At 39.7% G+C, this 23,871-nt stretch overlaps 1 long non-coding RNA gene across 1 annotated transcript; it reads right to left on the bottom strand.

Moving 5' to 3' along the window:
* Positions 1 to 1,101: 1,101 nt before the first annotated feature.
* Positions 1,102 to 22,178, bottom strand: LOC133266373 (uncharacterized). Its single transcript, XR_009742348.1, has 3 exons — positions 21,790 to 22,178; positions 19,206 to 19,440; positions 1,102 to 1,960 (listed from the first exon to the last, which is right to left on the bottom strand). It is a non-coding gene; the product is annotated as an uncharacterized LOC133266373 (long non-coding RNA).
* Positions 22,179 to 23,871: the final 1,693 nt, after the last annotated feature.

Below are 23,871 nucleotides of genomic sequence, written 5' to 3'. Positions count from 1 at the left end.
TGGGTGACCTGTCTGAGAGACTTTGTTCTCAGAAACATTCAGGACTCTTTTAACTGCTATTGAAACCAAGTGTTAAGGAGGTATGTTAGAAACAAGTGTGTCAGCTCAGAGGGGTTCCTTTAATGTGTAGCTAAGCACTAACCTACCCCATGTCCCACTCCTGACTGTGTGACATTGATTACAAAGTCATGATAATATTTGAGTATTTATGCAGTTCCCAGGGGTTTGACCATACGTTAATAGATGATCTCACCAAATACGGAAAACTCATTTGTTTGTTCCTCATCCTTTTATTTTTGTTTTCACGTGTGCACATACTCACACCTGCATGCTTACCTAGTAGAGATCAGCAGACTTTGGACTATTAACTGTTACTTAGATTATGGAACAGTCACTTGCTTTAAAAATTCATTGCCAGTGGAAGTAAGGAATGTGCCAACATTGGGGACTTTTAAATCTAAATTTAGAAGCTACTTATTTCATTCACCATTTTTAAAATATTTGGTTTGGGTCTAGCCTGTGGCTTGGCAGTTGTATGTGGCATGCTTCAGTGTGAGGAAATCAAATTTCAGAAAGACTAAAATTTACTGGATCCCCAGAATTCCATTTGAGAACTGGATTTGGGTTCTAATTTAGGATCCTCAGCTTGCTCCTTTCTTTGATTGCACTGAGCCCATGAAAGCCTGGGGTCTGGGGACAGCCCTGGAGAGTGGGTTCTCTAGGGAGAGCCTTTCTCCTCTGAAGTAAACAGTGCACTTCCAGAGTGTGCTAATCCTCACCTGTGGTTGTTCTTAATAGCGCATTGAGTATGTAGCTTGCTCCTGGGTAACTTGGACTGAATATCCAAAAGAAAGAGGAGGGAGGAGAAAGGTGGAAAATTACCTTCTAGCTGGTTCAGAAACAACTGAACCGTCATACATCAACCTTCTTGTGAGCAGCTGCTGTATTAGGAAAAGTCATGTGAAAAAGGGACACTCTAAAACTAAAGACAAAGGCTATGTTAATGAGCTATTAGAGGAAACATGACAATGACCACAGAAAAGCAAGATATTTAATAGTTAAATGTTTCTGAGTAACACTAAATAGCAGTACTAAACCTCCTGCCTATTTCTTCATATATACTTATGATGCTATAGACAGTAATATGCATGATGTTATATTTAACTTTAAAGGCAGGTAACATGCAACATATCTGGACCAATATTACTATTATAAATATTGAAATTTTAATGTAGTGTTAACTGGCATAAGATATTCTTCTTCTTTCCTTTTAATCTCTTTTTCTCGTAGCCCTTAAGAAGTCAGCTATATGACTGACTGTATATATAACCTGTATGTATACACCAGGTTATATGCTCTGTCTGAAGCTTTCTTGAGCATCTGCAATAAGGTGGTGTTACAGCTCTTCGAATACTGTAGTCAGTCCCTAGTATATTTAGCTGTCTAGTGAAGATAAGTTAGAGTTCATGGGTGAGTAGCACAATGGTGTCCATACATCACGGCTGAAGCCAAAATAGCCCAACAAATAGTAGCCATTTTCAGAGTTTCAAAACAATGTCATGTTTTTTTGTATTTTGTACAATGTACATTGTAAAATTTGTACAATGCTTTTGTAATGTTAGCACATGTTCTGTGATCGGCTGTATCCACATCAGAGTGTATCGTTGGGTAGGAGGAAGCACATGCTTGTTTTCATTAGGCTTTGAAATGGTTTGTTCCTGACGTGCTGTCAGGTTTTAATACAATGAAAAAGTATTAGTCAGCTGTCCCGGAACACACTGATCTCTTAGGTGATAACAGGACATCTGGAGGGAGAATATCTGAGCAAGGGGCAGGTGCTATTTGGCTGATGCAGCAGGATTTTACTAGTCAATAGAAACCTTGACACACTTTCCTCCTGGGCTGCTGGGTTACAGCCTTGCTGCTGGATACCACCAGATAACATCACTCTTGGCTGTAACTGGAGATAACAGAAAGAAATCTCTTTGATAAAATCCAGGAGGAACTCGGTGCATGAAGGGGAGGGGAACATATGACCAACCAGGTGACTTTAACAACAGTTCTTTAAAACCAAAAGCTTCATAAAGGAGGGAGGCGTGATTATCACTTTCTCTCAATCTGTAATATTCAAAGCCATGTAATGAATTGCTTGATATTTTTCACTGAGTACACATTCATGCACTCCTGGAATTATTTTTATGACTTTTCTTAAAAAAACCCCACTCTTTAATAGCTGTGGTTTTCTAAAGAAAATCATACTGAAAATTGAATTGACAGGTCTTCATTCTGTTCCTGAAGTCATCACCCATGTTCCAGAGGGAATTTCTACAGTTTGGCCAAACATTAGACATTAAATATTTAATGCAGAAGAGAAGCAATTCAGAAATACTTGGAAATGGCCTTGTACCTTATAGCAATTATGATCTCCCTGAGCTACCCTTAAACAAAGAGCTTTGTTCTTTTAAAGCAATTACCAGAAATTAAAAAAAAAAAACAAGAGAAAAAAACAACACAACACACAGAGCAAACCTTCTAATGCCAGTAAACTTCAAAAGGGCACACTTTCCTCCAGAAAGTGGTTTCTGTCATAGGCACTATATGAGTGGCTGATTATCCTACATGTGATTCATGTTACAAAAGGAATAGCCCTTACTCAAGCAGTTTTCTTGAACTTAGAAAGGACATTTTTCTCTCTTATAAGCAGTAACCCAGGAAAAATAAAAAAATACCTTAGCATCATTTGTTTCTTCTCAAGTGGAAAACATTGTAGGTGGTTTTGCTGTCCATTGGATATGTATCTTGTACCTTGTTTAAATGCTGTGACTTGAACAGTGATGTTTATGTTTGCATATGCAAAAAAGCTGAGAGAGGTATAGGCAAGGCCAGCTTAGGTGTTTTTCTTATTTTCTGTTCCTCCTATTCTGTATGCTATGGACTACATTTTTGAGCCTGTAGCGTTTTAGAGCTTGACAACATTGACTGGAATACAAGTACTCTAAAGCCTTTTTTTAAATGTCAATAACTTTCAAGGACAGAGAAGCACTAGGTATGTGATTAATTTCCTAAGAGTTTCTTTACACTCCAAAGTTAACACAGAAGAAGGTTCTGTGCTGAGTTGGCTGAAGGTTAGTAGGGCGTTGGTGATAAGACAGTTGCAGGCAGTACATCTAGTTAGTTGGTGTAATCATCCCATGAAGGTGAATAATAGCTCAGCACAATTCCAAAGCAAGTGAAATCCGTAGTTTCCTCAAGCTAGGACAAACAGAATCATAGACTCATAGAATAGTTAGGGTTGGAAAGAACCTTAAGATCATTTAGTTCCCACACCCCTGCCATGGGCCCGGACACCTCACACTAAACCATGTCACCCAAGGCTCTCTCCAAACTGGCCTTGAACACCACCACGGATGGAGCATTCACAACCTCCCTGGGCAACCCATTCCAGTGCCTCACCACCCTTACAGTAAAAAATTTCTTCCTTATATCCAATCTAAACTTCCCCTGTTTAAGTTTTAACCCATTACCCCTTCTCCTGTCACTACAGTCCCTAATGAAGAGTCCCTCCCCAGCATCCCTATAGCCCCCCTTCAGATACTGGAAGGTTGCTATGAGGTCTCCACGCAGCCTTCTCTTCTCCAGGCTGAACAGCCCCAACTTTCTCAGCCTGTCTTCATACAGGAGGTGCTCCAGTCCCCTGATCATCCTTGTGGCCCTCCTCTGGACTTGTTCCAACAGTTCCATGTCCTTTTTACATTGAGGACACCAGAACTGCACACAATACTCCAGGGGAGGTCTCACAAGAGCCGAGCAGAGGGGCAGGATCACCTCCTTCGACCTGCTGGTCATGCTCTTTTTGATGAAGCCCAGGATACGGTTGGCTTTCTGGGCTGCTAGCGCACACTGAAGCTGGCTCATGTTAAATTTCTCATCAACCAACATCCCCAGGTCCTTCTCTGCAGGGCTGCTCTGAATCTCTTCTCTGCCCAACCTGTAGCTGTTCCTGGGATTGCTCTGACCCAGGTGTAGGACCTTGCACTTCTCATGGTTAAACTTCATAAGGTTGGCATCAGCCCACCTCACAAGTGTGTCAAAGTCCCTCTGGATGGCATTCCTTCCCTCCAGTGTATCAGCCAAACCGCACAGCTTGGTGTCATCGGCAAACTTGCTGAGGGCACACTCAATTCCACTGTCCCTGTCAGTGACAAAGATGTTGAACAAGACCGGTCCCAACACTGATCCCTGAGGGACAGCACTCATTACTGGTCTCCAGCTGGACATTGAGCCATTGACCACAACTCTTTGCGTGCAGCCATCCAGTCAGTTCTTTATCCACCAAGTGGTCCATCCATCAAATTGATGTCTCTCCAATTTAGAGACAAGGATGTTGTGTGGGACAGTGTCGAACGCTTTACACAAGTCCAGGTAGATGACATCAACTGCTCTACCCCTGTCCATCAGTTCCGTAGCCCCATCGTAGAAGGCCACCAGATTGGTCAGGCAGGATTTCCCCTTAGTGAAGCCATGCTGGCTGTCACCAGGCATCTTGTTCATTTTCATGTGCCTTAGCGTGCCTTCCAGGAGAATCTACTACAAGATTTTGCCAGGCACAGAGGTGAGACTGACTGGTCTGTAATTCCCTGGGTCATCCATTTTCCCCTTCTTGAAAATGGGGGTTATATTTCCCTTTTTCCAGTCTTCAGGAACTTCACCTGACTGCCATGATTTTTCAAGTATGATGGACAGTGGCTTAGCAACTTCATTTGCCAGCTCCTTCAGGACCTGAGGATGGATTTCATCAGGTCCCATGGACTTGTGCACGTTCAGGTTCTTAAGATGGTCTCGAACCAGATCCTCTCCTACAGTGGGCACAAGGTCTTCTTTCTCACAGTTCCTGTGTCTGCCTTCCAAGACTTGGGTGGTGTGGTCAGAGCATCAGGCACTTTATTGAAGTATAAGCTGTTCAACCATATGGAGCATGAGGCTCACAGGCCTGTGACTGCAGATATATTGGGTTATCAGCTATTGCGCTACAGATACTTAGACTCAGTTTCTTCTCTGGTAATAACCAGTTTTTTCTCAGGCAGACCATGGTCTTAATTTCTGAATGATGCAAACACTGCTGGACATTTTTTAAAGCACCAAGCACTTTGCACGTTAAAATTTTTAGTGCTCATATTCTGCCAGTGCATATCACCCTTTGGATCTGTTTTTGCTTCCTAGGAACTTGTTTCTCACCTCTTGTTTTTGGCATTTTCTGGGAGCAATCTAGGAGTATCAAGTATCTCCTGCATCCAGTCATGAATATCGTCTCGGTTTCTCTCTTGGTGTTCATTTCTTCAAGAACAAACATTAGTCCATGCAGTTCTGTCAGACCCCTTTCCAACCTTCTTCCTTTTGATGCTGTTTCACCTGTCACTCAAATCCCCCATGTACCTTCTCCTCTTGTTACACAAGGAAATCAACAAAGTTTGCTGTAGCTGCAGAATATACAGAGCAAGCTTTGGCATATTCACACCATCACTGAACCCAGGAGGCCAGGCCACAAATAGGGTAGGAAGCTGTTCTTTGATATGTACTGTGTGATATAGAATAAAACCAGAAGCCTGGCCTGAAACATTTATGAGCTTAGACTAAGACAAGTGTCACCTGGCGTTTAGAGAAATGGAAAGGTTTGTTTTATTCAAATCTTGATGTTTCTGAAGTTACATTCTATTGACATTTCATATGCATCTAAAATGTTGTGTTATTGAGAGCCAGAAAGATCAACTCTACTTTATGCAGGGATGGATGGGTTGTTATTCAGGTTTGCTAAATAATCTTGTTCATTGTTTCATTGTAAAAAAGTTATTCGTTTTGAAATGATTTGGATCAGGCTTATATAACCAAGCATAAATCATTATGTAGAAGGATTAACTTTAACAGTATTGATAGTGCAATTCTGAATTCAATCCTTATATGACAGCATTATCTCCATATTGTTATCATTGTCACATGTTGTCTACCCTGCTTAGTGCTCTCTCTCATTTCTTTGAAGATAAGATACATGTTCTACAATTAGAGTTGAATGTCAGGCATGCTGATAAGAGATATACATAATCATATAGAGAACAGAAGAAAAGATAGAGACAAAAGTGAGGAAAAGCCAGGCATAAAAAAAAGAGACATGTTGTGAGACTATGCAATTGATTGCAGAGGAAACCCATCTTCTCCTTCACCATTATGATCTCTTAGCCTGGATTTTGTAGGGTGGCTTAGTGGACTGAAATTAAATTGTCTTTGCTTCTTTGAGAGTAAGGAAGAAACTGACTGGAGCAGTGACTTTACCTGTAAAATAGACTCATCCACCTTCTGGGGATTTAGTAAAGGGAAACTGTATTGATTATGACATTTACAGTCAGAATGCTCCTTAAGACTTCAACACTGACAGTTTACCTGTAAGTGACTACCAAACTACATTCTGCTTAAAATCGTCTGTAGGAAGATAGCAGTATTATTATTGTGTATACACCTTCCTGCATCAGAACCAAGGGCTCATCTTACCATTGCAAGGTAAACTGGAGAGAGACTGTAAACTTCAAAAGTAATAGGTATTCCTGAGCAATACCCTTTTTAAATGAGCCCTATGAAATATTACACTATTCATGTTGCGAAAAGGTATGATAACATTATTGGAACGGCTGAGCTGTGATGCAATTGTTCTCACACTGTATAGATACGCTATTATGCAAGTTGTATATGAACCCAAAAGGGAGACAGTCAATGCAAATTAAGAAAACAGAAACAAATGAAGAGCTTTCCAAAAAGCATTTCAGTGGTATTCACAGAGAACTTTTCCAAGAAATGCTGGCTTGTTACTTCTGTGAGGGAGCAATAGTACCTTCCCATAGAATGTTGCTGGCACAGCATTAATATATCCTGATCTTGTAATGGTATGTACAGTATATTACATCTTCATTTTTAAAAACTGTTATGCCTACTGAGGGAAAGGGTCAGGACAAGTGAAAAATGACATATTGGTGATTTTCTAGTATACCTGTAAGCATGCTTTGAAGCAAAGCACTTATACACTTGCATCCTTTTCTTATAATAAAAATGAAAACATTTCTACTTTAAACTTGCCAGAAAAAATGTGGAGAGCAAGTGCTCTCATCAGTTTAAAATCTGAAGTATCACATTTGTGATATATCCCAGTGCTCATGGCAGGAAATGTAAGACCAGGTCATTGATCTATAAAAGTAACAGTTAACTTCCTCAGGTAGAAGAGAGTGGGTTTCTTGGAGTGGATGAAAGGAAGGTGCTTGGTCTGGGTCTGAGAGAGATGGAGTTAATTTTCTTCATAGCAGCACATATGGTGGTGTGTTTTGGACCTGCGGTAACACACCAGTGCTCTGACTATTGCTGAGCATTATGCAGCATCAAGGCTTTTTCTTTTTCCCACTTTGCTCCTCTAGGGAATAGGCTGGGGATGGGAAAGTAGTTGAGAGGGGACATACCTGGGACAGCTGACCCCAACTGACTAAAGCGCTGTTCTATGCCATATAACATAATGCTCAACAATAAAATCTTAGAGGAGGAGGCTTTATGGGAGGTAGCCATTGTTTTGAGACTGGCTGAGCACTGGTCTAGTTGTGGGAGGTCTTGAGTGATTGATTGTCTTTGCCTAATATTTCTCTCCCTGTCTCTTTCTTTTTCTTATTAAACTGTCCTTATCTTGCCCCATAAGTTTTCATTGCTTTTGGTGTTGCTGTTCTCTCCCCTGACCTGCTGGGTGTCTGAAGTATTATTAAAAGCAGCTGTACTCCCTCTATGATCTTAAATGTCCTGAATGTGAAAAAGGAGCCTTCCAGGAGACAACACTTTTGTCTTTGTGCAGAAGATGAAATTTGTCAGGAGCATTGTATGTCAGTAACTGTCAGTTACTGAACTGAATAAAACCTTTCAGGTATGGATAGGCTGTATGTGTTCCTTTCAGAAATGAGTTTTATTAGGCAGTTTCCCTACTGCCTTGCTAGCTCTCACTTGTGAATTTCAGCTTGTCTAACTGTATGCATGACATATTCCATTTACACTGGCCCTGGAGCCATCTTTGTAACTGGAATATCAACTCAGATTCCCAGGGTGGATTACAACATGCCTGTCACACGTTTTTAGTGTTCTTACTTTCCCATAGCCGAGAAGTGGGTGCATCATGGTGCTTTGTTTTGTCATATGTACAATGTCAGAAGGGCAAGAAGGACCCGGGTAATTATAGACCAGTCAGCCTTACCTCCATCCCTGGAAAGGTGATGGAACGACTTATTCTTGACACCATCTCTAGACATATCAAGGATGAGGGGGTCATTAAGAGCAGCCAACATGACTTTAGCAAGGCAAAGTCATGTTTGACCAACGTTATAGCCTTCTATGAGCAAGTAGCTAGGTGGATGGATGATGGTAGAGCGGTAGATGTGGTTTCAGTAAGGCATTTGATACTGTCTTCCACAGCATCCTCATAGATAAGCTAAGGAAGTGTGGGCTTGATGATCAGGTAGTGAGGTGGATCAAGAACTGGTTGGAAGGAAGAAGGCAGAGAGTTGTGGTCAATGGGGCAGAATCTAGCTGGAGATCTGTGACTAGTGGAGTCCCTCAGGGGTCGGTGCTGGGACCAGTGCTGTTTAATCAATGACCTGGATGAGGGAACTGAGTGTACCCTCAGCAAGTTTGCTGATGATACTAAACTGAGAGGAGTGGCTGACACGCCAGAGGGCTGTGTTGCCATTCAGAGAGACCTGGACAGGCTGGAGAGTTGGGAGGGGAGAAACTCAATGAAATTCAACAAGGGCAAGTGTAGAGTCTTGCATCTGGGGAAGAACAACCCCATGTACCAGTACAGGTTGGGGGCTGACCTGCTGGACAGTAGTGAAGGGGAAAGGGACCTGGGGGTCCTGGTGGATAGGAGGATGGCCATGAGCCAGCAATGTGCCCTTGTGGCCAAGAAGGCCAATGGCATCCTAGGGTGCATTAGAAAGGGTGTGGTTAGTAGGTCAAGAGAGGTTCTCCTCCTCCTCTGCTCTGCCTTGGTGAGGCCGCATCTGGAATATTGTGTCCAGTTCTGGGCCCCATAGTTCAGGAAGGACAGGGAATTGCTTGAAAGAGTCCAGCGGAGAGCCACAGAGATGATTAAGGGAATGGAACATCTCCCTTATGAGGAGAGGCTGAGGGAGCTGGGACTCTTTAGCTTGGAGAAGAGGAGACTGAGGGGTGACCTCATCAATGTTTACAAATATGTAAAGGGTGAGTGTCAGGATGATGGAGCTAGGTTTTTTTCAGTGATGTCCAGTGATAGGACAAGGGGCAATGGGTGTAAACTGGAGCATAGGAGGTTCCACGTGAACATCAGGAAAAATTTCTTTACTGTGAGAGTGACAGAGCACTGGGACAGGGGGGTTGTGGAGTCTCCTACGTTGGAGATACTCAAGGCCCGCCTGGACAAGTTCCTGTGTGATGTACTCTAGGTTACCCTGCTCTTGCAGGAGGGTTGGACTAGATGATCTTTTGAGGTCCCTTCCACCCTTGGGATTCTGTGATTCTGCGATATTTCAAGATATAGGCTATGTCCAGCTCTGTACTTGCTTTATGTATATTATTCAGAATTATTCAGTATATGATTCAGCTTGCCAAATTGCTGAAGACAATTAGCTGTCCAAAAAGCCTATCTCAAAAAAACCCAGGGAAAGGAAAGTTAAATAAGTTATTATAAGATCATATGCAACCTTTTAAGACTCTGTTGTGGATCAGCTTCGAACTAAAGCCAATTAAATCCTTTTTTTTTTTTTTTTTTTTAATGTGGAGTTACTGGACCTGTCATGGTAAATTTAACCCTGAATTTGTTAATATTTTATGGTCAAATTCTCAGCATTAGGTTGGATTTCTTTATGACTTTAACATCACACTGAATCATAGTTCTGTCATTTTTGGACCCCTGAACCTGGGACTTCTGTTCTATAGCAAAAATGAGGCAATACTCATTATACCACTGTTTAAACAAAAATATTTTTAAGAGAGCCATTAAAAAAGTGAACTTCTTTTACAGAAAAAGCTATCAAACAGTATATATGTTATAAAGAAGCAGAAATATTTCATGGTGCCTGCATGTTCCATATGTAATAATCTGGCTTTTCAGAAAAAACCACACAACCACTGAAGTTTTTTATGTTTAAATTACTATGTTCCGTGAATACTAGAAATAAGTTTTCTAATAACATTTTCACTACCCCATTTTGACTCAACCATGGTGAGCTTTAACACTTTTGCTATATTTTAAAATCAGAAAATCAAACAAACCCCTTATTTAATTTGCATTTTGCCACTGAGTCCCAATTCTGGAAAGCACATTAACCTGCATTCTGTGCCATGCCTGTCATCAGAGTACTTATACTTTAACTCAGTTCTAGTCACAAGTTTTTTGTAGATTATCTAACAGGAGTTTTTCAGATACTGTGTAACAAACAGCCTTGTTTCTGGCATTAAGCACATAATCCATGAAAAGAATTACTTGGGTATGGAACTGGATAAATGGACTTTGTGTGGAAGGTAAAACAAATGTGATATTAATAAACATAAAGTATCGTTTGTTGTCCAATGTTTGAGGTATTCTGGGAACATAAATACTATTTCATATTTGCAAAGTACAAACATAATTCAGCATGCCAGCAGAGTGCCCAGCATGTCCAAGTTCTTTATTTACCCTTGATGCAGTATGTAACAGTAAGACAGTTGCAACCTCAAAACCAGAAGTGAATTTGGTTTTGATCTTCAAATTCAAATTTTCCAATTGACAGTGTCATTTTGGATAGAAAGCTACTTGCTGACTAACAGAACCTTGTCCTCTGTGAGAAACAGATCACTCCTCCTCCCACAGGAGCTGTCATGGCTCACCTGGACTGATGTATCTAATGCTCCCTGATGCAACTGGCCAGAACCAAACTTTCACTGTAGTGCTTTCTCTTTGCACACTTTCCATGTCCAATTATCAATCCTGTCCTGAAGCAAACCTTATGTTTTTGAAATTCTTCAGTGAGATTTCCTTTTCTATTTACATCTGAAGATTACCAGACAATGAATTACCTTGCTGCCTTCTGTGTTATATCTAGGAATGGTCAGTTAGTGTTTGGCCAAAGACTATTCCAACTAGTTCATGTTCCACCATAAACTCTGAAGCTTATACTTTTGGTCTTCAAATTTAATGTTCCTCAATTTAACACAAAATAAAAAGTAGTATTTTATTAACATATTCTTTATGAGGTCTGCCTCTGAAATGACTATGGTCTGTGGGAAAAGCTGAATTGCTTAAGATGTTGCCCCAGTCCTTTCAGCAGCTTGCCTGAAATGGATTTTTTCTACTCATATAAAGCCCCAGAAACAAGGGGTGTTACTCTGATAACATTCAGTAACGTCCAGTTTCCTCTTATGCCTGTGACTCTGTACCTGGCCTGTACAAAGGCCTGTTCCTATATTCTGAAAACTTATAAAGACTCTTTGTTAGGAAGAAATAAAGGTAACGATAGTCAAAATAGTGTAAGTAATATGTGAAGATAATTATGGCGAATGTCTGCATCTATAAAATATACACCAATAATGAAAACATCTCCTGACTTCATACAAAACATTTGTTACTTTTATTTTAACATTAGGATTTCAGTCCTCTTATTTTTAGCAAATTTAATGTTCATTTGTCTGTTGAAAGAACTTTTTTTGCATCCTTTAGAACTGTCCATGATTTAACATTTGAATCCAAACTAACCTCTGTGAATGTGCTCGTTACTTTGCTAAAGTACAGAACCTGAACAGGCAGAATTTCAAGAACTTGGCAACGATCAGGATAATGGTGGGTGTTAGAAGGAAAAAATCTGCTCCCCTTGAAGCTGATGGTATAACAGAACACACCAAACAAGACAATTCTGTTATGGGAAACAGAGTTTGGAATGACCTCTTTATCTGACAAAGACATTTTATAAGCTTGTGTAAATATGTGCTGGTGAGAAGGACTTGCAAGTTGTGAGAGACTGATCTGAAATCAGACTCCACTGTCCATTGTCTCAATGATTGGTACAAGAAGTTGAGATAGGACTCCACTGCCCATTATCTCAGAGATGGGTGGGAGGAGTTGAGGTAAGACTCTTCCATCCATTGCTTAGAAGAAAGGAGTGAGGAGCTGAATTGGGACTCCACCATCCATTGCCTGAGGGATGAATGAGAAAGAGCTGATAAGAGTCTTCCATCCATTACCTGGAGGACCGGTGTGAGGAATTGCTGTCCATTATCCCAAGAATTGCTGCAGACACCTGTGTGTGTGCAGATGTGCACCTGGCCACAAGACCAGAAAAACTGGTACTCCAGGAAGAACATAGGTACTATCCCCAACTCATGATAAAAGGGGAAGTAAAACATCACCAAAATGGGTACCTTCAAGGGGACTCCAGAAGGACACTTTCACGAGGACACCCACCGCCGATGGACTCCTGGAGGACACTCTGCTCTGATACCACGAGTCTATGAACCCTGAAGGACTCCCACCACCACCGACGACTACAACGATCCCTGGGACACCACTGGATCCACAGTGGTGACTATCTCCCTCTCTGCGCCCTGAATTCTTGCTTCATTTTCTACCTTTTCTCCAATCTGTCATATCGCTATCCCCTTTATTACAACAATTTTCCTTTTTTATAATAACTAACTGTCTTTTTTGCAATTTGTAATAAACAAACTGTCCGGTTACAGTACTTGACTTCGTTTGTGTCTTAATTTCACTCTTGGGATCACAAATTGAAACAGGGTCCAGCAATGGGGTTTTTCTCCAATCAGATCCTGACACAAGTCTGTTGGCCTTGTCACATTTTATCTCAGCTCATGTTATGTTGGAGCATCCCTTGATCTCAGTTTAGTGAAATGTCTTTCCTATAATATTAGTGCCTCATAATCATACTATCCAGTCATGCTTAATGAGCTTTGAAGAATGTTAAGGATTCATCATTGTCCACCTATCAGGGGTAGAAACATTTTCTGGGACAGTAGAAATTTTAAGGAGCTATTTCCTGTAATCCTTAGTAATCTTTTTTTTTCAAAGCTGAAGAGCCCTCATATCATTTTGTATGAAAATTCTCCTATTCACATTCACATCCTATTCACCAAGCTTTCTCTCTATTTTTACTTACATTTTACTTACATTATGTGCTTCCTTAGAGCAATTGTGACTCGTGTTCAAGAAGTGGATACACTTGTTTTCTCAGTGGCATAAGGAGGTTTTCTGTTTCCGTTTCTAATAGTCTCTTAAATGATCTTGAGCAGTGCTGAGCAGGGCGATGCGGTTTTCAGTTTACTCCTAAATTTCTATTCCTGAGTCATAGTAATAATTTAGAACCTTTCATCTTTATCTATTTAGAAATACTTTTTCTCATGTGCAATACTTTGCAATTATCAACACTGAATTCCACCTTCCTTTTTATCTCTAGCCTCTCAGTACAATGAGAGCTTCTGCAGTCCATCACAGTCAGTTTTTGACTATCCTGAGTAAGTTTGTATCAATCACTGGGAAACTGTGTCACTTTCCTATTCATCTTGTTCAAGGCATTCAGCAAAACTGAACCCTAAATATAGGAAAAACCTCTTTGTAATTGAACACCAAACTATTTTTGGTCAAGACCATTTATTGTTGAATCTACAACTTATTGGAAGTCAGCTGTTTTGGAATACAGAGATACAGAAAGTATCAGAGAGTATACTCAGATCCTTTCCCTTCCTGGATCTTTTCGACTATGGGAGCAGAACTGGAACAGGGTATGTCTGCTGATCGGGAAATGCACTGAGATTTCTCTTACAGGCTTAGATTCTAATTTCATTTCTAATTTGGAATGCCTCCCAGTGCTCTGCAAGGCCTGTGTAAATGACTAGAAGGTAAGTCTTTAAAATAATAAACCAAATTAGATATTTAATAGTCCAAGATGTTAACTTTGAAACGATGACTGTGATTTCTCCTTAGAGGCATTGCATGGGAGATTGTCTGCATCACAATGAGAAGGAAATTGCTAAGGATACTCAGTGCATTCCTGGAAGCTTTAATGAATACTTAGCTGACTTTACCTTCAAACTGGACCAAACCAGTCTCTGCAGGAGCCCTTCACCCAGATAATTAATGATTTGTAGCTGTGGCTGGAATACAGTGAATATGTTTCATAGCTGAGGAAGGCCACAGAGGTGTCTGTCATGAGACTGTGATTTTTGTTCCTGCAGCATCCTCATTCCAGGCAAGTTTTGTTATTTGGGTGTTTTGTTTGCCGTTTTTTGTCTTGTTTTATTTTGTTTTGTTCTTTTTTTAAAGGCAAGTCTCTTCCCTAAGGCATAATTTGCACACCAAGCAAAGACCAAGTCTGATGGTGTATTCAAGCCAATCTGCATAATCATGTATGCTGTAGTTGAACATGTCCTCCTGATCTGAATCATGGGCAGCGAAAATCAATGACACCTCAGAGATCAGAACTCCCAAGTTCCCAGCTCTCAGCCGTGTGCTTGTGTTGTTCAGCCAGTCATCAAATTGTACAAGGAGATCTGGAACTCATGGTTTTGTGTACGACACAGTGATGAATTTGTGAGACAGAAAGGAGGTCTACATTAGGGCTTTTGTAGCATAAATGTACTTTTCAGGCAAACAAGAAGACTGGCCCTTTACTATGTTATGGGTTACACTGTGGAGTGATCTGAAATCAACCAGCTGGATTGCTTTTGAATGCAGCTAAACTAGAAGGTATGTTTCAGAAATGAATGTAACATGTTCCAGCTATTAATAATTGCTTAGTTGTTTTATCTGATGTAAAATCCCTGAAATATATATAGAGTAGTGTTGAGTACTCAGCACCAGCTATCTCACATTACAGATCTGTTTCTGTTACGCTGCACTACTTATATAGACATACTCCTGCTCAAAAGTTTACAGGAGCTGTTATGGAACTGGTCTATTGTACAAGTATATTTCTGGCTTTTAGGGTAATTTGAAGAGAACAGAGAGAAGTTAGGACTGATTTTAACAGAAATGTATCAATTTGCATAGACTGCTTTCTCAATAAAATGGACTACTTCTGGACACTTGCTACAGATATGCACTAGAATTCCTCTTTAGAGTAGATAAAGACACTATAACTATTGTTAAAAATGTCAATGAGTTAAGTCTGAAATAAGATGGAAGGTCAGTGAAAGTCATGTCTCTGGTCACTGACACTTTATATTCTTTCTCTTTCCTCCTCCCCCCAACCCTACCTTTCTTATTATCTACTTTTTGAAATACATTCAAAATGTATTTTTAAATTTAGCTTTGAAGGACTGTGAAATATGATTTTGGTAGTTGACTCAGCCACATGTTTCCTCTGTGACTTGGTCACTCATCTGTGAAATAAGAATGTTTCTTTATAAAGGTGTCATGAAGATAAATTAATTTAATTTATTGTAAAGCTATCAGATGTAGAGCCCCTGGGTAGGCTGTTCCACTCATCTTCTACATCTTCACTAGCAGATCTGTTTTTTCTATTGATTTTCCTCTACTAATATTAAACAGCTACCTTTTCTGTGTCTGACAGTATAGCTTACCATAGCTCAAATAATGTCAAAATTTATCTTGTTTATTCATATGCCAGGTGGCCTTGTATATCTTGTACCATTTCATTCTGTGTGGATGTTGCTTTAATAAGTTTCTATTTTCTTTGCTGTCTGCCTGAATTTCTTTAATGAAATGACATGTCTGACACAATTGACATGTTGTCCTTGGCTGATCAATGAATCTGAGGACTAGAGATATAATTGAGATATTATAATAATAAGAGAGATATAATGTATAATACACTAAGGACTGGATTTTCCAGTTGAAGGCCTCACTTTGCATCCAAGTGTTTTTCTGAATGCTTCACATACTCTGAACTACACAGAACAGACTTTTCCTAGTCTTGCTTTTTACTGGGCTCATTGATATGGTTAGAGTCTACTTTGCAGATGGCTGAATCAGCAAAACTGGAAGTACAGCAAACTACATAGACCTTGAGTTCGTTTTGCCACCAGAGAAGTCATAAAGTGCTGTTTTGTCTCCTGTCAGAATGGCAGTTTGAAATCTGCATTTTGACTGTTTTGAGGCTGACGCCGGTATGTATGCTAGCTCACCTCCCTTCACCAGCCCAAAAGAAGCTGCAGATTGTCTTTGTGTGAAACAAAAGCAAGAAAGCACCATAAGCAGGTTCTGTAGGAAGATTCTGTGTAAGCAATAGGAAGGTGACAGGAAAAGGGGAAGGTGAAGTGTAAAGCAATTTCAAACAGATAATTTAGCACCTTTATGGGGGTATATAACCGTGTGTACCAGGACACTGTAGCAAAAGAAATGTCTGCGGAGATTGAGAACAGAATAAACCCAACTCCTTCCCTCCCAAATGAGATGCAGAAACAAACCCATATTTCCTGTATTTAATGTTTAAGGTTTCTCTCAATGTTTATTTGGTAACTTAATTTTATTTTTCACACCTATTTTTAGCACCTATTAAGTCACACTTAGTCGCTTGGTATTAACAAGTTATGTTGCAAATAAGTCAGCTATTTGCTAATAGGACTCCAAATTGATCACTGTGTTTGTTAAGTCTCACATTTTTATATTAAGCTAAATACTACTATAAAGAAAATGAGGGTATTTTTAGTTTCTAGAACTAAGAACATTTTTAAAGCAAAGAAAAACTGAAATGGAAAAGTAAAACACTTATATAGTTGAAAATATTTCGTATATTTAGAACTATATGTATTTGCAGAGTTCTAGGTCTACACTTCTTCCATAGTTTCTTTGGAATATTTTATGGTTGTGTTATCTGCCTCCCACAATAGATATTTTGGGACTTCAGCTGTCATCTAGAGTAAGTTATGCAAGCATTTATGCAACAGCTTCCCTTTACTTGCACTGAATAGTGCAACAATGAATCACTCAACAGTGTATGCTTCAGCAATCTGAAGACTCAAAACTGTAAATCAGTTCCTAGAAGCTCTGATGTGGGCCCAAATTTTTTAAAAGAAAGATTATACTTTATTGTCTTTTCAGTGACTTCTGTCTCTCAAATGTTATGTGTCTGAGCTCCGAGCTGTATTTTACTGCCAGGGTTGCCCTCTTGCCTACTGGGGTTGCTGTATTTCTTCAGACATCCTAAAAATGAAAAGCCTTAGTTTTCCAGGTGTGCCCCCTCTCAGCCTGGGACATCTTGCAGGATGTCAGCGGCTGCTGGAAGGGACTCAATTCTCCAAGGGGGGACCATATTCTGGGCTGATAAAGTCAAGAACAGACACAATTCTTGAAGCAAGTGTCCCCCTCCTCATTGTCTGTTTTTTACGTCTCTGGTAAACTGTACCCTATGTTTGTTTTAGGATTGTTTCCTAGTTGTTCCAGTCAGTGTAATTATCCTAAATTTACGTTTTCCTTGGCAACCTTCCAGTTAGCCAGCCCTGACCTGTTGTGTGAGCTCTCAGACACACCTCAGTCCAATTTCTTGTATTTTTGGAATATGCTCTACAAGGGTTTAGAGGAATGAAACGGCCCTTCGGGATCCTGTGTCTTATTCTAGGCTGGGATAAACCTGCCCAGAAGCTCCTATTTTGGAGGCAGGCTGAATGTTAAACGAAGAACTCAAGACCTATTTAATTCCTAAAGAAAAAGAGAGGCAAAGGAGGGAGGCTATCTGCCCATAACTGCTCCTGTCTTTCTGTGCCTCATTTACTGAAGAAGCATGGGGTGCTCAGATGTGAAAGTGAGGGAGCTGTTATGACTCCTCTGGTGGCCTTGGCTTTTTGCTTTCTCTCAGGTGTGAGTGAGCATGGCATGCAGTTGTGAGGATGGATTTTGTAAGAGGCTGTTGCAAAGCTGTCTCTAGATCTAATCAAACTTGGATCGCATTCCAGAAGAGATCTCAAAAGCTGGCAGTGCTCAACATACGTTAAGCCTTTGGCAGAGGTTTTCAGAAAAAGGACTGGCTCTCCTGCTGCTGGGAAGGCAAAATCTATGCTCTGATAAATGTCATGAAAGATGAGCATCTGCAAGCAAGGAGGAGGTTATCCTTCATCTTCTGAAGGGAAACAAAGTCTTATGGAAGATAAATCAACACTATATCAAAATCTTATAGCACACTTTTTCATTTGAGTGAGGACACAGACACTTCTTGCAGTTGTGTACCTACTTCTTCCATGTTTTAACAGGTTCAGAAAAGTACTTGGGGACTACTAGGACTGTGGAAAAGTGGCAGCCTGAAATAAAAATCTCTATATGGGATGACATGATAATACTCCATCTGTGATGCCCAACTAGACAGAATATGGATCTTTGCTTGCAAAAACTAAGTAGGAAAAAACACCAATGGCATTTCATACTAAACAGGGTTAGGTTAAAAATTTAAGTTCTGTAGTCTGACACACAAACATCAAAAATCTAGTTGCAAAATGCTGTTCAAAAACTCTTTTTCTGTTTTGTTTTGCTTCTGTTCATTTTTTTACTTCAGTTAACCATGCTGTTAACAAGGGTAAGCTTTACATCCAGAAGACCGTAGTAGACAGGATCTCTGAGACAGAAAAAACTATGTCTAGTAAATTTGAAATTATAACTCTTATGTAATACTAGTGACTACTGAGAATGTGGCCATAGTAAAAGAATGTGGCTGTAACAGTTCACTTTGTATATTTTAAAGTGGATTGTGCTTTTCTGGTACTAAATCAGAAATTTCAAATAGTTTTCTTTTATGATATGGAAGCATAAAACTGTTTCTGGACTAGCCAGCAAGAAACTGTATTCTCAGAGGATGCTTAGCTTTCTATATAGCACAAATCACTATAGATCTTATCCATCTAGACTGTGAAATATGACCAGTTTTCCCAAAGAGATATAAAAGTAAAAATAAAAGTAGGGAATAAAGCAAGGAATATTGTGCATTGATTACTTTGTGTTTACTTCTCTTCAGCCATGCTCAGACAGTGTTGACTGTAAAAGTCATAAACAGATACTTGAAAAATCCCTGTGTTACATATGAAAGCAAAACAAAGAGCTCTTTCACTTACAGTGTTTTCAAATAAGTTTTAAAAGCAATAGGCTTTTCTGTATTGACATTATGAGTTTTATTTTCAAAGCAGAGTCCCCAAAGAATTGTGAAACTCTCACAGTAGCTTACCTTCCATAAAGCTTTAAATGTTTTTTTTTCTCAGGCGTATACTTTCTACTGGGAAGTCCTTGTGGTTTAGCAGAGGCATAATCTGGCATCTGTGAAGTTTTTTGGGTTTCTTAGCCAAGCTTTTAAAGGTATAGAGTATTAGCTCTATTCCACTGCTCACACTTCTGCTTTAAGAAGGAGCCATCCCTCTGAAACACAGTAGAGTTTACTGTTGTCTCCTTTATCCCATTGTTTCCTAAGAGAAAAATGACATCTGTCAGGAATACATTTTAGCCTTAATAATGGATACTTCAGATGTACAGAGATTCTGTACTAAAACACTGTTTTTCATAACACAGTAAAAGGAGTATAATTCCTCTAGCAAAGACTGTTTACCTCCCTGCAGAGTATATAGGCTCTAGTCTTGACTGCCATCTAAAAATTATGTAGTATTGCTGATATACAGTTCTGTTTTGTATACTCACACATTATTTCCTGTTGGATCAAATGACACACAGAGAAGTGGATAGTTGCATTATAGATATTTGCTGTAAGCAAAATCTTATTTTAGAGTTGGGAAGACCTCCTTCCTCAGCAGTCCCTCAGTTTTACTTGTACGTATTTTAGGCAGAAAACATATAAAAATGGGAATTAAGAAATTTTGTATGTGCTCAATAAAACACAGTATAACATTTCATTGTAGAGACTGCTGATTTTCTACAATGAGGAAGCTAATACTGTAGAGCAGGATGCCCTTTCAGATGTTATATGCTGCATGAATAAGATATTTAATGCAGAATAAACAATGCAGGAAGGAACATGTTTGCTCACTTCTGATTGTGGAAGGCACACCAAATTCCATTAAAATAAACAGAGAAGAGATTATTTGATTATTTTGAGTCATCAAGGGATACTACAGAGAGATAACATTTAAAGTATATTTTCATGGCTGATTATCCTGTGATTTGTTTCCTTTACAAGATACTTGAACTACTACTGACATAAGAATATCTAGCACTATTAATTTTTCTGTAAAGGGTTCAAGAAGTAGTATTCAGGAAGTAGGATATAAAATTAATAGGAAATAATAGCAGAACCGTGTGGTTCACAGATCAAATAGATGTGATAAATATTTGAAGGTTTTTGTTATTATCTACTAAGGTTTAATATTCTGCAACCTAGCATTTGTATTTCTATACTCTCAAAAACTTCCACAAAGGCAAATCACCCATATAGCTGTATCAAAACCGTTATCTTGAAGCCACAATGCTTTTAAGCCATGGCTAGCAGGTTACATATTTTTGCTTCTCTCTAGTCCCCATGAATTACCCAATTTGCAGTTCTTAAGCCTTGTGTCTACAGCTGTATAGGTAATGGGCATATTTGGGGAGGGGGGTGGAGAAGAGAGTTTTCGGTTACAATGGTAAAATGGTAAAATGGTAAAATGAATTTTTGTGAATGATTTCTGGTTTGAATATTTGAATAAGACTGTATTTCAAATCTTCTTGGGGAAAGTAAATCAATAAAATATTTTCTTCAGTTTTAAGATTTCAACTGACATGAAACTTTTGCTGTGTATGTTAAAAAGAATCCTGTTGCAAGAGTGAACAATGTAAATACAGAAGTTTCAAAAACAGGTTTCAAAAAAGATCTTGGAAGCATTTACTTGGAAGCAACTACCTCATCACCACGATTTCCTTGGTTAAATAGTTGCTGCGTTCAATCTACACTTGTAAACAAAGCCACTTCAGCAGCTGTCCTTTAAATTCTAGGAGCAGTTTCAGTGCTATGAGAGGCTGTCTCACCAAAGTGCTCTTTAATTTTAGTGGAAACAGAGCAGTTTGTAGGAGGAAGATTTTTTAGCACTGTTAAATGTTTGTAAGTCAGTAGCCCTTCTGCTGCATGGGAGCTATGTGTGTCTTTGGTGGATGTCAGTCTCATTCCCACTAAGCATTTATTTGGTTAGATTTATTTGATTTATTAGATTTGTTTGATGTTTCTGTCATTGCCTCTGACAGAAAGTGTCATATTAGCTGAACACAGTCTCTTTTTCTGTTTTTCCCAGTGTTAGATAAAAATTTAAATGATGCATGCTCCTAGTCTGAAAGCTTGTTCAGCTGCTGGGCTGATGAGACTAGCTTGAGCTTTGTGATTTGTTATTTGATTTGCATGATTCACGGTCATACTTTATATTGTATTGATAAAACAAACATTTATTTCTTCTACGTTACCATTATGCACTTAAATATCGAGACATTATTGAATGCTTTCAGGTTTCCCTCAGTGACCCAGCAAATCGAAAGTCTGATAGTGTAATGATTCCAAACATTTGTATATGCCTCTTAATGCAGTTTAAAACATCCATGGTAAAATACAATGAAAGGAATTATACTTTTAAACCTTTTGGGCCCCAGGGCATATGGCTGGGCTGTGCAGGCATGCTTGCAGTAGCAGCCATGTAGCTGTGCTCTGGTGCTGGTGTCCTTCCATGGGGTCACTTTCCCTACCCCAGAGCTTTCACCCACAGCTAAAACTGTGCTCTTGTTTTTTAACTGTGCAATTAGATGCACACAGGCATGGCGTGATGTATAAAATATCCACTAACCATTTCAAAGAACTGTGTGGAGGCCGCAGGAAATGGAGGGGTGATCTCTGACTGTCTCTCCCTGGCTGCAGGAGTCTCTGCTTGGGTGCCACGCGCACCTCCTCTTCCTCCTCCTTTGGTGTGTGCAGGGCTGTTTCTCACATTTTTCCCCCTTATTCATTGCTCCTAGGCAGTGTTTAGCCCTTTTGTTGAATACATGTTCCAGAAGCCACCATCTTGTCTGAGGGGCTCCGCTGTGCCCTGCCGTGGGTCCGCTGGAGCCGGCCGGAGCCGGCTGGAACTAGCACAGGACAGCCTGGCCTCTCCTCACAGAGGCTGGCCATATAGCCTCCTGCTGCCAGGGCCTGGGCAGCTGTGCCCAGTACAAAAAAGTACAATAAACTGGTGAATGAAGATGCTATTCTGTGACCTGTAAGTAATATGACAGAAAAATTGCGTTCCTGAGCTGTCCTGGCAATCTGAACAGGTGGGAAGGATGGAGGCCAGTGATCTTTTGTGGTATCAGTGGCTATGGGTTCACTCTGACAGGGGTGACAGTTGAGTGTTGCTGATATTAATGAAGCAACAGTCTCATCAGCTTCAATGAGATAGATATTAAAAATCAGCTTGCTGTTTGAGCTAACAGACTGTGGGGTTTTTTGGTACTGTTTTGTTCAGCATCATGATTGAAAACCACCCTAAAGTAAAGTATATATATTTTAGCAGTAAAAGCTCTGCAGTAAATGTGTTTTACAAATGCTGCGAGATTTCCCCTTCCTGTTCAGGAATGAATACTGTCTTTTTATACTGATGGATCTTGTATATCCAAACCCAGGATATGGCACAAAACCATTAGTTTACTTTTGTTTGGAGTGAGACCTGAGCCGTACTTGTGCATGGGATAGTGCCGTGTTCTTTTGCTGGAATATAGGGTTGGGTTTTTTTTCCAGGGTTGGCATCTGCCTATTTAGCAGATCCTATTTAGCTTGTTCCTGCAGTAGCTGAGGAAGAACGAGCTAAACAGGACATGAACAAGAACAGCAAATAGACTAGGTAGTCTACAATGATAAGCTTAAAAAGAACTAGGGAAAAGTGAAATGTTATTACTATAACTATGACCAAAATATTCACATAGTGTGCTCATTGGTGCAGAAGTGATTGCGAGAAGCATGGAATGCGCTCAACAGTGGCTGGCACTGTTGTATCGTTCCTGCAATTTTAAATCATCATTCCTGATGCTGTAATATTTAGGGATGAGTGGGCTGGTTAAGACCACAAAAGCGCCTAACCTAAACATTTGAGGTTGGAAATCATTTGGTTAGCTTCCCAGCTCCACTCCCAGTTTTCATACACTCCAGCACTTCCCTGTTGGGACAAATCCAGAAGGAGAAATACCAAAATACCATGGGAGAGGCTGTTCTCTGAAGGTTGGTGGCTTCGTGCCAGTGACCTGTTAACCTAGCAGCCAGATGAGCCATGGTCATAGGTAATGCATCAGTACAGTCCACAATACACACCTTGTTTTATGACTCTGCCTGTTTTTCCTACAGTGTGCAACTGTTGGGACTTTGAGATGGGGCTTTACTTAGAAAATATTCCAGAAATCCCAAATAGAAAAATAGGTACTTTAAAGTAATAAGTGTGATATTGGTTATTATAGAAAAATAGATTTGAAATCTAGAAAGAATGAAAGTTATCAGTCAGAATGCAAATATGTCTTGTCAGATGCAAACACTTGAGGTACCAAAACAAGTGTATCTCATTCTTCACTCACTTTTTGTTAAAGACACATGATAGAAAATCCAAGTATTTTCTTAGCTGTTTTGGGGGAGCTAGACCCTATAGAAGATGACTTAGAGACTGTTGTCCAATAATTCCTCATAAAGCAAATTCATAAATGAGCATTGGAACAAAGACAATTCTCAGAAGAACAGTTTCTTTTATAGGTTAGAAAGCAAAATACCACTGAAGTACCTTGCTTAATCCTGGATTTAGAAAAAGTAAACTAGAATAAACACTATTCATAAGTGAGTACTTTATCACATCATCTATATACTTGTATCTCTATAGAAATACTTACATGAAAATATGGAGAACAACTGC

Source organism: Pezoporus flaviventris, unplaced genomic scaffold, assembly GCF_033815535.1.
Source record: "Pezoporus flaviventris isolate CSIRO_AGI_PZ_B2104156 unplaced genomic scaffold, CSIRO_AGI_Pfla_v1 ptg000007l, whole genome shotgun sequence".
NCBI lineage: Eukaryota > Metazoa > Chordata > Aves > Psittaciformes > Psittacidae > Pezoporus > Pezoporus flaviventris.
Note: the sequence above shows the minus strand (reverse complement) of the source record. Positions and strands in the feature narration are given on the sequence as shown.